Source organism: Aphidius gifuensis, linkage group LG2 (genome assembly GCF_014905175.1).
Source record: "Aphidius gifuensis isolate YNYX2018 linkage group LG2, ASM1490517v1, whole genome shotgun sequence".
In the NCBI taxonomy this organism is placed as follows: Eukaryota; Metazoa; Arthropoda; class Insecta; order Hymenoptera; family Braconidae; genus Aphidius; species Aphidius gifuensis.
The window spans coordinates 18,042,594-18,056,884 of NC_057789.1; the positions used below are offsets into that span (position 1 = coordinate 18,042,594).

The 14,291-nt window shown below is 33.1% G+C and overlaps 1 protein-coding gene across 1 annotated transcript in view; it reads right to left on the minus strand.

Moving 5' to 3' along the window:
• The window catches only part of LOC122849256 (rho GDP-dissociation inhibitor 1), a 36,647-nt gene extending 30,719 nt beyond the window's left edge, over nt 1-5,928 (minus strand). The window contains exon 1 of the mRNA XM_044147927.1: nt 5,687-5,928. The gene's annotated coding sequence lies outside the window, so the exon portion shown is untranslated. The remainder of the gene's footprint in view (nt 1-5,686) is intronic.
• Between the last annotated feature and the right edge of the window lie 8,363 nt (nt 5,929-14,291).

The following is a 14,291-nucleotide window of genomic DNA, read 5'->3' on the forward strand; positions in this document are numbered from 1 at the left end:
AAAATACTTAAAGTTTTAATCCCCCCTACCACCTCCTCAAACGCTATGTTGGGGGTTGATATTTTTTTTTTAGCTTTTAATCAGTCGACTTTGAATTTAGATAAAATTTTCATGTCTCAATTTTGATTTTAAGATAGAAAAAAAAATTAAATTGTCTAGAATCCGCGTTTTTTGCCTTTTTCACCCCCTAAAACGCTATGTTAAGGGTCGTAATTTTTTTTTTAGCTTTTTATTAGTGGACTTTGAATTTAGATAATATTTTCATGCCCCAATTTTTATTTCAAAGTTAGTAAAAAAAATAATTAAAGTTTTCGTCCCTCCTGGCCCCGCTATGTTGGGGGTTAATTTTTTCTTTCTAGCTTTGTATTGTTCTAATAAATAAAATACATGTCATTGTATTCAAAAAAAATAATAATGTCTAAAGAAAAGCAGTAGCTAAGGAACAAATTTAGCTAAGGAATTACGGTGGCCAGAAAACTTATGTTTCAAGAATCATTAATTCCTTAGCTGCATCTTCTCCTTAGCTACTGCTCTTTTTCGGGGATTTTTATTCACTTAAATTGAAACTACATGTATTTTATTAATTGAATAAATAAAATATACCAAGGACAAGCAGTAGCTAAGGAAAAGTTGCAGCTGAGAAATTAATGTTGCTTAAAACATAATTTTTTTGGCAACTGTCATTCTTTAGCTACATCTTTTCTTTCGCTACACCTATAACCTACACCTACACCTACAACTGTAATTCCTTAGCTACACCTTTTCTTAGCTACTGCTTTCCCTTGGACTTTTTTTTATTGATTTAATTGATAGAATTTCCTTTTTGATAAATCACAAATTATTTATTATAAATTAAGAATATATCGTTAACAAAGTACCGGTAAAACACCAGTATATTGCTAGCATGGTAGAAATACTACAGGTATGGCAGTGCGCAGCCTGGTTTGGCCGCTGTGAATCGACCAATCAAAAGGTCGCCTTCTCGCCACAAAAATGGAAGACTTTATGCGCGCGCGATACAAATTTGTTAAGAAAATTTTCAAGTTTTTTTTAAATTTTTCAAAAGTTATCATATTTATTCAACTAGATTTGGTATATTTTATAATGATTCACATACATCAATGATAAAAATTAATTATTTATATTAAATAAATGAATCCAAGTATAATAAATACAACACAACCTCTATTGTTTGTGGCATCAAAAAAAACAACAACAATGAAAATATTATAATTTATTTGTTAAACTGTCTTGGTTTTTTTATTTTTTTTATTTTTTTTATTTTTTATAAACATGCTCCACATATATTTATTAGTATTTACAACAATATAAAAAATAGTTGTCAAAACAGTATGTTAGAGAGAGAGGATCTTATAATAGAGATTGCGTGTTAGAAAGAAAAGCAAAACAGCTCGATGGCGCGTTCTTGATTGGTTGAAAAAATAAGGCTGCGCAGAACGCGACGAAAAAAGCATGGACTACTGCCATACCTGTAGTACTTCTACCATGTATTGCTAGTATTATTTTTACTCTATATATATTAGTAAAATACCGGCATCATACCAGTAAACATTCCGTAGACAGCTTGTCATAAAAAGTCTGAGATTTTACCAGTATTTTACTGGTACTCTGTGACAGTACAGTATACCGGTATAATACCTGTTTATGCCGGTTGTATAATACTACTTTTCTACCACTTATATACCGGAAACATACCGGTATCATACCAGTATGTGGTTATCTGGGATATGCTTTCCCATAAGTGGGCTGTTCGGATTCATTACGGTGCAGACAATCTCTCTGTCGCAGTCATACTCCTCGACAAAAATTTTTTGCGCATGTCCGAATATTCTGTTCGGTTCACACGTATACACAATGAATTTGTGTGCGTCGCCGAATGTTTCCGAGCCCCGACTCGAATAATAATTCGGACATGCGCAAAAGATTTTTGTCGAGCAGTATGACTGCGACAGAGAGATTGTCTGCACCGTAATGAATCCGAACAAAATCATACCCTATGCGCAATATAGTAGTATTAAATATATGAACGCCATTACCGGCAAAAAAAAGCCCTAAATTGTAAAAAATTTGCCCTGTGAATTGGACTGCAGAGGTGCATTCCTTTAAAATCTATACAAAAAGTTCACAAGCGCCGCCATCGGAAAAAAAAGCCCTAATGAGAACATCCTCTGGGGTGCATTCCCTTAATAAAATATTTTTTTTCGTTTTGCGATTTCGCCCTGTAATACCGACTAAAAACTAAAAACAGAAACAACGACAAAAGTGATAAATTTCTCTATGCAATATTCCAGGCTTTACAGTTTACGATAATGTGTGGTACGAGCTATGTGACAATAACAAACAATCACAACAAGTCAATTTTCTATTTATTTCAGTTTGATATAAACATTGAACAGTTATCCATCTAATAATTGGAAGCGAAAAAAAATAATGTCATGTGCCATTACTGCCACTACAAGAAACAGCTTTTTCCTATAAAATTTTGGCCGGTATTACAGGGCGAAATTGCAAAACGAAAAAAAATTTTTTATTAAAGGAATGCACCCCAGGTCTTTTTTTGCTATTGATTTGCTTTTGATTTTAGTGGTAAGTTTTCATAAATTACCGCTATTGGTGGTCCAATGTGCTGCAGTTCAATTCACAGGGCATTACAATTTAGGGCTTTTTTCATCCACCGGTGGCGCTTGTGGAGCTTTTACATGTAAAATCTATATAAAAAAAATTTTACAAGCGCCATTACCGGCAAAAAAAAGCCCTAAATTGTAAAAAATTTGCCCCGTGAATTGGACTGCACCCGCACCCGTATTCACGGGGCAAAATTGTTCTCATTAGGGCTTTTTTTTCCGCTGATGGCGCTTGACAAAATTTTTTTTATATAGATTTCACAGAGAAAAGCTCCACAAACGCCACTATCGGAAAAAAAACGCCCTGATGAGAACATTCTTTGAATACGGGTGCCGTATTCACAGCAGTCCAATTCACAGGGCAAATTTTTTACAATTTAGGGCTTTTTTTTGCCGGTAATGGCGCTTGTAAAATTTTTTTTATATAGATTTCACATACAAAAGCTCTACAAGCGCCACCAGTAGAGGAAAAAAGCCCTAAATTCTAATGCCCTGTGAATTGGACTGCAGGGCACATTTTATACAATTTAGGGCTTTTTTTTGCCACTGATGGCGCTTATAAAATTTTTTTTATATAGATTTTACATATACAACTCCACAAGCGCCACTGGTGGATGAAAAAAGCCCTAAATTGTAATGCCCTGTGAATACGGCACCCGTATTCAGAGGATGTTCTCATTAGGGCTTTTTTTTCCGATGGCGGCGCTTGTGAACTTTTTATATAGATTTTACATGGAAAAGCTTCACAAGCGCCACCATCGGAAAAAAAACGCCCTAATGAGAACATCCTCTGAATACGGGTGCGGGTGCTGGGGGACGTTCCAAAAATCACTCGGAAACTCGGATGGTCAAGATTGTGATCATAGAAAATTTTTGATATTTTGTTGTGGTAGACATGATTTTTTGTTCATGTATTTTTATAGGCACAAAACAATAAATTATTATTGTTTACTTATTAATAATAATTATAAAAAATACTTTTCACAACTGTAATAAGTAACAAAAGTAAATGGCATATACAATATGGCTGTTTTTGTTGCTTACAATATCTACAGTAACCTCTAGTTACTTTTAAGTTTATTTTATCTCTATATTTTTTCATCTACTGCGCCGGTCCGGGTTTCCGAGTGATTTTTGGAACGTCCCCATGATAGAGGTCTATAAGGAGGGTAATCTATCGAATTTTACTGCACCCGTATTCAGAGGATGTTCTCATTAGGGCGTTTTTTTTCCGATGGTAGCGTTTGTGGAGCTTTTCTATGTGAAATCTATATAAAAAAAATTTTGTCAAGCGCCATCAGCGGAAAAAAAAGCCCTAATGAGAACAATTTAGACCCGTGAATACGGGTGCTGCAGTCCAATTCACAGGGCATTACAATTTAGGGCTTTTTTCCTCTACTGGCGGCGCTTGTAGAGCTTTTGTATGTGAAATCCATATAAAAAAAATTTGACAAGCGCCATCACCGGCAAAAAAAAGCCCTAAATTGTAAATATTTGCCCTGTGAATTGGACTGCTGAAGCTCACAGAATGGAGCGATTCAGTACCTTTTTTTGCCGGTGATGACGCTTGTGCTCCCACGGCCCCATGTCACATAATATTTTTGTTTACATTTTTTTATGATATGTTTTATGATATGTGGGGTGCGTTCCGTGGCTATCCAGTCAGTACGAACTTCAAAATGGCGACGAAAAAAATGAAAATTCTAATAATGTTAAAAGTTACTATGATACATCACTATAGCCAAAGAGAAGCCCAGAGATTTATAAAAACTTAAAATATTAAGTATTACTATTTTTTTCAGGTTTAAGTTGACAGAGTTTCTATTTAATTATTTCAAATCTGTCGAATAAATTGGCTAACGTCAAATTTGATCAGATTATTTTCCAAGAAGACTAGAAAGAAGGAGAGTCAACTCCCTGTAGTGGGGGATAGGCCAAATGGGACAAAATATGTCCTGTACCTAGAGCTTCTCAAATTTGCCAATTTGGCGCTGATTGTTCTCAGCCGTACTTATGCGCTAACTGTTTTTAATAAATATTGTTATAGCGCAGGTTTATTATTCGATCATCTTAGAGCAATGTCAAAGGAATATATTTTTTAAAAATTAACAAGTAACATAAAAAATATTACTGTAATAAAATCATATCAACTTGTTCACTTGACAATAAATTTTATTTGTCAACATTACAAAAATTTGGGATGCTAGAAAAGATTGAATGTAACAAAGCTCAAATTATAAATAGTGAACTCAACTCTTTATTAAGTTACCTAGCTGACGTTGTAAATTATATCCAGTAATATTGTGTACATTTTTATCGAAGCAATTATATAAAAAAAATAATGATTTTGATGGTAGAAATATTTTTGAAGTGCTCAATTTTTTCGTAGCAAGAATCAATGTTGTTATTCAATAACAATATTTTTAATTATAACTATTAATTTCGTATTCCTAAAAATCAACAATATATTATTTGGACTTTTTTATTATGACTATTTAATAAATCAGTTATTTGTATACGATCAGCCAGCATAATTTTAATTTCAATCTTATTTTCATCTGCAGCATCACACGATTTTTAAGTTGCTGACTTAGATAATACAGCACATGGATCATCAAAACTATGATTATGTTTGTCTTGCTGCACATCTACGTTTTGGTCTCACTATTGACATTATATCAACAATGTTTGGGATTTATTGTATGAAATAATCAAATTATATCTTCTTCTTGAAAATATAGTTCACAAAAATTGTTAACAAATAACAACTATCACATTAACACATGTTACACGAGCATCCTGCAGAAAATAAGAAACATGAAAATAGTAAACAAAATTTAAATTCAATGATTATCAGTAGAAAAGTTAATAAATAGGGTTTTAACAAAAACAAATACATCAATGATTTTATAAGCATGCAAGAAGTATGATTTTTTAAACATCAAATAATGATAAACTGTTAACATAAACAAAAACAATTTAATTCTGGCAAGAATTCTTTTTTATCAAAGTGTTGGTCTAACGATGTTGAACTTACTTACTTTTGGTATCTGAAAAAGCCGTCAAATCACTCTTGTTTTTGGTTTTCCGAGCACTTTTTGATGCAACAAACTCGTGGAATATTTACGTATAATTTTGATATAAACATATATATAAATTACATGACAGAAAAAAAAAAAAATCAAAAACGCTATCCCAAACGAATCTGCGCTATAACAATATTTATTAAAAATAGTTAGCGCATAAGTACGGCTGAGAACAATCAGCGCCAAATTGGCGAATTTGAGAAGCTCGAGGTACAGGACATTTTGTCCCATTTCTAATGTACGGAGTTGACTCTCCTTCTTTCTAGTCTTCTTGCCGCCATCTTAATATACCAAACTGAACGGAGGTTTTGGAACGTATTCCAGTGAATACGGGTGCTGGTGAACCCCAGCTTGGCAGCATGAAAATGAGCTCTCTTAGGTGTGTTCGTTCACTTTTCACACCGAGCGTATGCACGGAGCGTATGCAAGGAAGCGCTAGCGTTTTGCGGTCATTTGAAGAAACTTTAGCAACTAAAATTTACTATTTATTTATTGCTATTCGTTTTTTCCAGTTCTTTCGCTCTCTTTCATTATTATTAATTGGTGATTTGTTCTTGCGTCTGAGAAAAAATTATTAAATTAACAAAATTAACACAATGACTGAAAATAACGAATGTTTTAGTAAATTTTAGTTACTAAAGTTTTTTCAAATGACCGCAAAACTCTAGCGCTTCCTTGCATACGCTCCGTGCATACGCTCGGTGTGAATAGTGAACGAACACACTTCTTGTCACAGAGTACATTTCATACAGAACTCTGACAAAAAGTTTTCGAAGCGCCGCCATCGAAAAAAAAAGCCCTAATAAGAACATCCTCAGCAGTCCAATTCACAGGGCATTACAATTTAGGGCTTTTTTCCTCCACTGGCGGCACTTGTAAAGCTTGTGTATGTGCAATCTACATAAAAAAAATTTTACAAGCACCATCACCGGCAAAAAAAAGCCCTAAATTGTAAAAAATTTGCGCTGTGAATTAGACTGCGGCAGTAATGGGTAAATGGTCGATTTTTGAGGTTTCTTACACTTACAGTAAGATACTGTAAGATACTGTAAGAAACTGTAAGATACCTGAGACGTCATTTTTGAACATTCTTACCGACTGTCGACTCGACAATTAGCTGTCATTGCTCGATATATGTTGGTACATGTATTTTATTTGTTCATGGAGGTGAATAAGGAGGGTAATCTCTCGAAATTTCATATATTTAATACTACTATATTGCGCATGGGGCTCGATTTTGCTGGTTCCTCAAACGGTGCAGACAATCTCTCTGTCGCAGTCCTTAGAAGATTTAGGCAACGACAAGAGTGGGGATTCAGCAGAACTCGGAATAGCTCAACACATATACAGAAATAATACGCACACAAATTCATTGCGCATGTATGGAAGCCGAATCCCCACTCTTGTCATTGCCTAAATCTTCCAAGGACTGCGACAGAGAGATTGTCTGCACCGTTTGAGGAACCAGCGTTCCACTTATGGGAAAGCATAGGCGATGCGCAATATAGTAGTATTAAATATATGCGAAATTTACTGAAGCTCACAGAATGGAGCAAGTCAGTACGTTTTTCTGCCGGTGATGACGCTTTTGCTACAACAGTTCTATGGTCACATGTTATTTTTGTTTATATTTTTTCATGATAATGTGACAAGTCAAAAGATAATTATTTATTAATTGTTATTAATTAATGTGACGATTTAAACTATGATCATAATATAATAAATTGATAAAACTATCAATAAGTCTGCATTTAAAAGTAAGTTAGTTCTTATTTTTTTTATAATAAGATATAAGTATAGATATGTCAATCCTTTTGTTTATGTAGCTTTAATGTTAAAAATATTCGAATATTATTAATTACAGTTATAACTAGTATTTAAAATTATTTTATTATCACTGGTGTTCTTTTTTTTAGCACGAAAAATGGTACAAAAATGTATTGTTTTCGAATGTCAAACATTAAGGCAAAATAAAAATGGTATTTATATTTTTTCTGTACCAAAGGTAATATTTTAATGAAATATATATTTATATACCTACATATATATATTATTTTTCATACTAATTTGTATTTTCTTAACAATTTAAGGATCCTAAGCTTTTTGATGCTTGGAAATCAAATCTCCCAAAGCTAAGGAATTCCCTGAGTGTATCAAGTTTGGTTTGTGAAAAACATTTTCATCCAAGTGATATAATATCACAGTTTACTCAAAAATTACCTTCAGAAACGTGGATATATCCTCGTAGTAAAACACGATTGAAACCTAAACTGTCCCTATATCTTCAGACGTCTGTTCATCTTCAGATAATACAATATTCAAGGGTGATAACGAGGCAATAAAAGCGAATGATGAAGTACCAAATGAATCTATCGTTGATGCATCAATTAATCCTTATGTTCATGTATCAATTAAACCTGGTGTTAATGTACCAGATGAGCATGAATTTTATGTACCAATGCAATGTAATGTTCATGAACAAAATGACTCTGATGTTCATGTACCAGATGAGTACCAGATGAGTACGAATTATATGTACCAATGCAATGTAATGTTCATGTACTAACTAAATCATCATTACATATGATACATGCGTCAACTCAGACTGTAGACCATAATGATTCATTCGAACTAAATAAAAAAAAATTGAATGTAAACACCGGTAATTTTAATTTTTTAATGATCATATACTTTGATGTGTCACATTGTCATGTATTATGAGATTGCCAAAAATGTAAACAAAAATACCATGTGACCATAGAACTGTTGTAGTAAAAGCGCCACCATCGCCAAAAAAAGGTACTGACTTGCTCCATTCCGTGAGCTTCACCAACAGCCTATGCTTTAACATAGGAGATTACCCTCCTTATACACCTCCATGTATTTGTTAAATAAACATATAAGATATCAAGGAGAAGCAGTGGCTAAGGTAAGATGTAGCTCGGAAATTAATGTTGCCAAACAATTATGTTTTAAGAAAGTAATGTAGCTTGAAACAGAATTTTTTTGGCAACTGTCATTTCTCAGCTACATCTTTTCCTTAGCTACTGCTTTTCCTTGGACAGTTTTATTTATCAAGGAAAAGCAGTAGCTAAGGAAAAGATGTAGCTAAGGAATTGAGGTTGCCGTAGAATTATATTTGAAGCAACATTATTTCCTTGAAACATAATTCTTTGGCAACCTTAATTCCTTAGCTACTGCTTTTCCTTCGACATTTGTATTTTTAAAAAATAAATTTACATGTATTTTATCCATAAAATGAATAAAAATGTCCAAGGAAAAGCAGTAGCTAAGGAAAAGATGTAGCTAAGGAATTAAGGTTGCCAAAGAATTATGTTTAAAAAAAATAATGTGGTTTGAAATATAATTCTTTGGCAACCTTAATTCCTTAGCTACATCTTTTCCTTGGACATTTGTATTTTTAAAAAATAAATTTACATGCATTTTATTCATAACATGAATGAAAATGTCCAAGGAAAACAGTAATGGGAAAAGATGTAAGAATTAGTTTGCCAAAAGAATTATATTTTAAGCAACATTATTTCCTTGAAACATAATTCTTTCGCAACCTCAATTCCTTAGCTACATCTTTTTCTCAGCTACTGCTTTTCCTTGGAGATTGAGATTTTCAAAAAATAAATCTACATGTTTTTTATTCGTAAAATAAATAAAAATGTCCAAGGAAAAGCAGTAGCTAAGGAAAAGATCCGTGGCTAAGGAATTACAGTTGCTTAAAAAATGATTCCTTATACCCACTGCAGCATCTGTAATTCCTTTGCTCTATCTTTTCCTTAGCTACTGCTTGTTCTTGGAATTTTTATTTATTTAATAAATAAATGACATGTATTTATCGAATAAAAAAAAAATTGTGGCATGAAGGTTCCACTAAAAATCATAGGAGGCGCTGGAAACGCAGTGTACGATACCTCGATGTATGAAACCAATGATGTAAGATACAGTATCTTACATGGTATCTTACCCATGTAAGATACCGAGGTATCTTACCTACCCAACACTACAGTCCAATTCACAGGGCATTACAATTTAGAGCTTTTTTCCTCCACTGGCGGCGCTTGTAGAGCTTTTGTATGTGAAATCTAGAGTGAAACCGGCAGAAGAAGACCATGAGAAACCATATGCACATGCGTGAATATGAAAGCACACAAAGGCACATTGTATATCTGTGTGAACAGCTCCATTCCCCCACTCACAATTCTTGTATACACAGACATACAATTTGTTTCTGTGTGCGTCAATATTCGCGCATGCGCATAACATACCTCGTGAACTTCTTCTGACGGTTTCACTCTATATAAAAAAAATTCTACAAGCGCCATCACCGGCAAAAAAAAGCCCTAAATTGTAAAAAATTTGCCCTGTGAATTGGACTGCTGGGGTGCGGCAGAAGAAGATCATGAGAAACCATATGCACATGCGCGAATATGGAAGCACACAAAGGCAAATTGTATATCAGCACCCGTATTCAGAGGATGTTCTCATTAGGGCGTTTTTTTTTCCGATGGTGGCGTTTGTGGAGCTTTTCTATGTGAAATCTATATAAAAAAAATTTTGTCAAGCCCCATCAGCGGAAAAAAAAGCCCTAATGAGAACAATTTTGCCCCGTGAATACGGGTGCTGTGTAACAGCTTCATTTTCCCACTCATGGTAGAAATATACAGGTATGCCCAATCCTCGGACGAAAGTAAAATCTACTGCGCAAAACTCTAAGTAGCCATCTTGTCTACATGTGTGTAAATCTGTGTGCCCGTCATATTATCATTATTATACTGTTATTAATTAATGCAGAACATGTTTAAAATTTACATTAACCATAACTAAAAACTTTAAAAATATTGTTTAATAATTATACATATTTATAAATGTGTCAAAACAATTAAAAGTTAAATTTTTACTTTTCACAGTAAGAAAAATAAAAGGAATTTTTACATATTTAGTTAACAAACTAGAAGTATGGATGAAAAAAACAATATAAATATTGCACTGAATGCAATACAATGTTTGTTACATACTTGTACGTACATTTGACTTAGATTTTTGAATGAGAAAATTACAGAAGATAAAAAAAAAAAGAAATAAGAAAAAAAAGTTATAAAAAATATGTAACAAAGTTAAATATGAATTTTATTTTTTATTTTGCATAGAATTAATCATTTGTTTATGTGTCTTTGTTATTTCAATTTTTTATTGAGACCATCTTTGATATGTACTTCAATTTATGATTCAAATAAAATCGCGCCAATTTAGCCAATATGGCGACGTAGGGGCCGCACTTCTTAGTGACTTACAGTGCCGTAACAAGGGGTGGGCAAGAGGGGCAACTGCCCAGGGCGCAGTGTAAAGAGAGGCGCACTTAGAAGCGCGTCACAAGAAAAAAAATATTCTTTTTTAAACAATTAAAAAAAAAATTATATTTTCAGGAAAGAAATTGACTACTGTCATTTATGATCATTCAGATATTACATAAACATGATTGTCTTTCTAAATTTTGAAGTTAATCGTCCTCATTATTGTCATTTGTCATTTAGAGACAATCGTGCTAAAACAATATTAAAAATGCAAAATAAGACGTAAAATAAAAAAAATATACTTAATAATTTGAATTGAAATTTTTTTTTGTTTCTTCTGACAACGGCCAAGACACGATCCTCTATACTCTGAAATTCTACCTAATTCTACCTATCACTAACATCGTACTATAACCGACTTAACCAGTAACGCAGGTTAACATGGACCGATTTTTATTCTGCTTGTATTGACTATATATGCCAAAGGTTTGCCTATCCTTTTTTTAATTGACATAAATTGAGATGATTATGGCAAATGGCTGAGAAATTAATTCAGATTACGAATTTATTTATTTGGTCACATCCTTTTCTTAGCAACATTTGCCATAATTAATTAATGAAAAAGCTATTGCCAAATATTGCTGAGGAAAGAATGTATCACCAAATATATTATTTCCTAGTCTAAATGAATTCTTTAGCTATTTTAGACAATAATTTCAATTTATGATAGGAGATATTGCTAAGGAATTAATTTAGACTAGGAATTAATATATTTGGTTACATTCTTTCCCTAGATACATTTGCCATAATTAATTAATCAAAAAGCTATTGGTGACTGTTGCTAAAGATTGGATGTAACCAAATAAATTATTTCATTATCTAGATCAATTTCTCTGCAATGGTTTCTATAATACAATAGAATCATTGTGCCAAATTGATTGTATCTTCAATAGACTTCGATGACATCATAGATGAATTTTCCAGCGACAACGCCAGAAGACAAAAACTGTTTTGATTTTCTAATGATCTATTCTTCATCTATAGGTATCACTTTTAAAATATTTTGTCTTCTATATTAAAATCCACAACAATTTATATTTAAAAAATAAAATAATTTCAGTATATTCTGGCGGTTTTGCTTGTTATATATATTATTGTTAAATACACCTAACAAATGATTTCTTTTTTATATATTATATCGATAAAAATAGGGCGCAAAATATAATTTTGCCCAGGGCGCAAAAATTCCTTGTTACGGCACTGGTGACTTAAAAAAACGTATGCGCATGGACCTACCTGTATATTTCTACCATGGTAGAAATACTACAGGTATGGCAGTGCGCAGCCTGGTTTGGCCGCTGTGAATCGACCAATCAAAAGGTCGCCTTCTCGCCACAAAAATGAAAGACTTTATGCGCGCGCGATACAAATTTGTTGAGAAAATTTTCAAGTTTTTTTTAAATTTTTCAAAAGTTATCATATTTATTCAACTAGATTTGGTATATTTTATAATGATTCACATACATCAAAAATAAAAATTAATTATTTATATTAAATAAATAAATCCAAGTATAATAAATACAACACAACCTCTATTGTTTGTGGCATCAAAAAAAACAACAACAATGAAAATATTATAATTTATTTGTTAAACTGTCTTGGTTTTTTTATTTTTTATAAAGATGCTCCACATATATTTATTAGTATTTACGACAATATAAAAAATAGTTGTCAAAACAGTATGTTAGAGAGAGAGGCTCTTATAATAGAGATTGCGTGTTAGAAAGAAAAGCAAAACAGCTCGATGGCGCGTTGTTGATTGGTTGAAAAAATAAGGCTGCGCAGAACGCGACGAAAAAAGCATGGACTACTGCCATACCTGTAGTGCTTCTACCATAGCTGTGTTCGATGGTCGTCTCGGCTCAGTTCCGTCTCACTTACGGCACCCGTATTCACAGGGCAAATTTTATACAATTTAGGGCTTTTTTTTGCCACTGATGGCGCTTATAAATTTTTTTTTATATAGATTTTACATATGAAAGCTCCACAAGCGCCACCAGTGGATGAAAAAAGCCCTAAATTGTAATGCCCTGTGAATACGGGTGCTGCTCACTTATGGCGCTAGCGACGTAAGGTTGTTTGAAGAACTACAAATGCACAAAATCTCAATACAGGTGCTTATCTATATCATCACTGTATCAATGCTTCAATAAATAGCTGTGTTCGATGGTCGTCTCGGCTCAGTTCCGTCTCACTTACGGCTCACTTATGGCGCTAGCGACGTACGGTTGTTTGAAGAACTACAAAGGCACAAAATCTCAATACAGGTGCCATTAGGTGCGTTCTTTCGTCAATTTTTTGTTGACGCATCATGACCGCGCATTTGCGCAAAAGTCGTAGAATCAAGTAAAATTTTTAAAGTATACATGTGTGCGTTACTCACACTTACAAACAATTAAAAACTTACGTGCTTTTTCAGCTTTTGCGCAAATGCGCGGTCATGATGCGTCAACAAAAAATTGACGAAAGAACGCACCTTATCTATATCATCACTGTAAATAAACAATATTTATTGGGGCATTAATACAGTGATGATATAGATAAGCACCTGTATTAAGATTTTGTGCCTTTGTAGTTCTTCAAACAACCGTACGTCGCTAGCGCCAATGGCTTAAGCCAAATGAACCGAGATGGCTACCGAACACATATTTACTTTATGCAAACAGTGTCATCATAATAATCTATTACAATGAGTTGATAAATATATAATCAAAATGAATATAGAAAATATAATTCAGGTGAGAGCAAATAGTGAATGAAAGAAATAAAAATTTTGGAGATGGAATTATTATCTGTGCTATTGAACAATAATTTTTTATCTTTCATACATAGGAAATAGATGAAAACAATCAAAATAATATTATGAACTCATTTTGTTATTAAAAAATTAAAGTTTTAATAAATAACAATAAATTTTGAAACGACAACGAACAACAACAACAATCATCATTTCGTCAATCAACAATATTTATTGGGGCATCGATACAGTAATGATATAAATAGGCACCTGTATTGAGATTTTGTGCCTTTGTAGTTCTTCAAACAACCGTACGTCGCTAGCGCCATAAGTGAGCCGTAACTCGTAAGGGAGACGGAACTGAGCCGCACCCGTATTCACAGGGCATTACAATTTAGGGCTTTTTTCATCCACCGGTGACGCTCGTGGAGCTTTTATATGTAAAATCTATATAAAA